At 36.1% G+C, this 4,287-nt stretch overlaps 1 protein-coding gene across 1 annotated transcript in view; it reads left to right on the forward strand.

Annotated features, from left to right (window-relative positions):
- The first annotated feature begins 2,337 nt into the window (after positions 1-2,337).
- Positions 2,338-4,287, forward strand: part of LOC106471351 (serine/arginine-rich splicing factor 3-like) — a 39,510-nt gene continuing 37,560 nt past the window's right edge. The window contains exon 1 of the mRNA XM_013931951.2: positions 2,338-2,436. The gene's annotated coding sequence lies outside the window, so the exon portion shown is untranslated. The remainder of the gene's footprint in view (positions 2,437-4,287) is intronic.

The following is a 4,287-nucleotide window of genomic DNA, read 5'->3' on the forward strand; positions in this document are numbered from 1 at the left end:
TATCTGGGATGTGACTTCTAATAGGACTGAATATGTCTGCATTAGGGTTTAGCTGCAGGGTCTGGAAGGGGCTTGTCATTGTTTGGGGCTGATTAAGTCGATGGTTAATGTATCCTCCTAGTGTCTAGTCTTAGGTGTCTAGTCTAAGCCCTGTGACAAAGCACTATCGGGCACAATGGGCCCAGTTGAATCTTCAAAATGGTATTCTTGTCCGGAGATGGGAACTACAGATGGGAAATTGACGACTTGGTAAACAGTTATACCGAGGAAGTTACGGGAAGTTGTGCTGCGTCAATCCCATGATAGTCTAACAGGAGGACATCTCGGAATTAAGAAGACATTGAGTCACCTGCGCCAAAGATTTTACTGGATAGGTATGAGGCAAGATGTGGAAGAATGGTGCAGGACATGCAGTACATGTTGAGCAAAAAGGGGACCCAAGCATAAGGGACGCCCACCTTATGAAGAGTTGCCTGAGAATGTGTCAGAGTTTGTGAAAGTGTTATCGGAAAGGATGGACGATATTCACCATCAAAGGCGTTCAAACTTGAAAACGTCTGCTGATTCGATGAAGCTATCTCATGATAAGAAATCTATTGAAGTCAGCTTTGAACAAGGAGACAAGTTGGGGTTGTATAATCCCAGGAAGACCAAAGGGAAGTCTCCTAAGTTGTCATCTCCATGAAAAAGTCCATATGACATAGTGGATCGTCTCTCAGACGTGACTTTTCGAATCAAATGTGGTCGGCGAGGTAAGCCAAAAGTGGTGCATGTCAACAGGCTTTGGCGTTATCACGGTCCAGGACATTTCAGTTGGGACGAAGTGAACTACAGAACAAATGACGCTGCTGAAGACGTGTCACCTGAAAAAGCCAACGTCAAAGAAGAAACTCTACTCAGTTTTGAGAAGGAAAACGGTGACGCTCTTGATGAAGTTACTACCACTGATGTGACTGTTATCGAGGATAGGACATTTCCTGATGAAGCAGATGAACTCCATATGAAGCAGAAGCCAACGAGACGGAGACCAGTATGGAAGAAGATACGTCCAGTAAAATTAAGAGACTTTGTTGAATTGTAATTTTGTGTTTGTTAATTGTTATTGGTTTAATGTAAGTGGCTATTGTTCGGGACGAACAATACTAAGGAGGGGCAGTGTTGCATCAGCAGAGGTCACGTGACTAGTATCACTCCACGTCGTTCTCGAACATTCACGTCCTTTCCTTAAATCTCGGGATCCTTCTAGATATAGTGTAGTCTTGTATATATAAGACGGTCACAAATTGACGGCAACAATGTGTGTAATTGAACGAGTATTGTTGAGTCGAGCGTTTGTTATAGCGCGACTGTTGAAATTAAGTGTATCGCAAAGTTATATGCAGAAAGAATAAACCAGTTTTATTTAAGAAAGGACATGTGTCGCTAAAGTTTCGTCGGAACGAAGTTACGGAAAATTAACAAACGAACGGAGACGTAACAATATAATATTTTGTATACTTTTTGTGACATTTCATTATACATTTCTTTTAGTTTGAAACCAAATTCCTGATAATGATTTGTTTGTTTTGAATTTCGCGCAAAGTTACACGAGGGCTATCTGCGCTAGTCGTCTTTAATTTAGCAGTGAAAGACTAGAGGGAAAGCAGCTAGTCATCACCGCCCACAACCAACTCTTGGGCTACTCTTTTACCAACGAATAGTGGGATTGACCGTCACATTATAACGCTCCCCACGGCTGAAAGAGCAAACATGTTTGGTGTGATGGTGATTCGATCCCGCGACCCTCAGATTGAGAGTCGAGCGCCCTAACCACCTGGCCTTGCCGGGCTCCTGATAATGAAATACCAAGTTAAAATCAACTCTTCCTTAGTTATGTAGTACCAGGCTGTACTACGTGTTTTCCACTCCTTTTAGTTTAGAAGTCATATTTACTAGATATTGTTGTTTTTATATAGTTTTGCGGTTGTAATATAGCATTGATCAAGCAAGTTTCTAACTTTAACTTTCCCTTGGAACTAAGTGGATATTAGGTGCCATTTTATTTGATTCTCTTGCAGTAATAACAACATGCTTTTTAATTAGCACATCGAGTTATTCTTGTCAGCGAATCAAACACTTGCCAAAAACGTTTTATATGAACACAATGGAAACATATGTATTTTAATTTTAATATATTTTGGAGATATTCTCAATAACTTAATATTTTACTATTATGTTTATCACGGATATTATTGAATTTTCATCCTAATTTTGCAAAAGTTGACCAAAGACATAATCGCTTAAAGTGCTCCCTGTAGCTAGTTGATGCACTGGTCCTATTGATTGTAATCTTTTCCCATACGCATGCGCTCTAGAAAGTCGTTTCTTGTTCCGAGAACAAAGGTAGTAGTGTTAGAGTTGAGATATCACTGTTAAGATTTTATTATTGGAATTGCGGTGAGTTTGCATACTTATTTTTTAACCCAAAAAGATGGTTGTTTATCTGTTAGTTTTAGTTCTAATAATTAATAAAAGAAATGCCTACACTATAGTATGATAGTAATAATGCTTATACTATTAGTATTTTATCAATGTTAGGCTTAGTTCATAGTATTATGAATATGAGTTTGTCTAAGCCTAACGTTGATAAAAAAGTTAACAAGTGGTTGAAATGCCAATTTGACCAAACGTGAGATTCTTTACATGTGAGCGTGAGAATAGACCCAGATGCGCCTGTCTCACGCATTTGGTGAGTGTTGGTAGAACTGTAAAGTTCAAATGTAACTTTATAAAGAAGCTATAATTTCATTGTGAAAACGTAATGTAATTGTATAGATCACTGGTTAGGCCTCATATCAATTCCTCATTACTAAGTTGAGATAGGTCCGTAACAACTACAACAACGAAAAAAATCACGTTTACTTGAAATTAAACCCATTATTTAGTAAAGGAAAACTAAAAAGAAAGTCAGAGCAGTTGGAATTTTAATTTTTTTTCTCGAATCTGAAATGTAGCATTTTCAGAATCTGGATTTCATAATTTGGTGGCTGACTATTTAGAAAAAAAAGTGTAGTACTAGTAATTCAGCATGGATTGTTTACAACAAAACTATAAAAAAATTATCATGTGACCAAAAAAGTCTTAAAAAGTATTAGCTAAGAGTTTGGTTATGTGGTAACTTGTTTTCTCTTGCTAAAACAATACCTCCACTGGTGAACTGTATTTTACTAATTTCTAGTAGCCAGTAACAGGATCAAAATTGCAATTTTATATATCATAAGGCTTAGTAGTAAGCCTATTTCATTTTTAAGCATTGCATTCTTAATCTGTCCCATAGGGATTTTCAAGGATTAGAAGTGTATAATAATAGTATTCCAAGGCAGGGAACAAAATATCCAAGTTTGCATCGAACTTTGCTAAGCAAAACAACCCTTGTTGTGAATCAGTTTCCTCTTTGCTTAGCATAATGTGTGAATGATTCATTTCTCTTTGAGACCTCCCACAACATGGTGAAAGTGCCATAATGTTTGTTTGGTATACCAAAGCCAAAGCTAGTGTTCATTTCTTAAAAATTTCTGCCAAACCGTACATACAGTATTTTTACACTTTGTCATGCATGTGTCACATACACTTTGTAACAGTCTGTTCATGACATTTGGAATACACCCTGATGGCACCTGCAGCCTAGCCAAATAGACCAGACTATGTACATAAGTACATGCACTGCACATTTAGCATTGAAATGGTTCGGAATTTTCAGTATGGGTTCTATCCTAATGACCGACCACATGATCATTTTTATTCGTATATAGTTTAATACTGTAACTTATAATACAGTATGTGTAACTTCAGAAAATTTGGCAGACTCTCAGTAAACATTACATGTTGTTTGTACACAAAAAAATCAGTTTTTAATCAAGTATTTTTACTAAATACTTGTCTGGGAATATATTGTCTTTTTTTTACCAGTCTGATTCAAAGTGATTTTCATGTTAAGATTAAAAATACTTTTTTCCTCTTAAAAATATCAAGTATCATTTGTGCAATCTCCAAAACATCCTAACTACATTCAAATGTTTCTTTCAGTAAAACTTTTATCTGTTATTTTCTCTGTGTTAACTCTATACAAGGTTGGTCAATTTGATGGACCTCACTACCATCAAAAGAAAAAAATTGAAATAAATCTAAATTATCATTTTTTTATTTCTAGAATGACTTCAAATTGTAACATGAAACTACATTTGTGTCAGATTAAAAAATAATAATATTATATATGCAATTTCTTCTTTTTGCTAGTTGTCGAAATAA

Source organism: Limulus polyphemus, unplaced genomic scaffold (assembly GCF_000517525.1).
Source record: "Limulus polyphemus unplaced genomic scaffold, Limulus_polyphemus-2.1.2 Scaffold4562, whole genome shotgun sequence".
NCBI classification, from domain to species: Eukaryota; Metazoa; Arthropoda; class Merostomata; order Xiphosura; family Limulidae; genus Limulus; species Limulus polyphemus.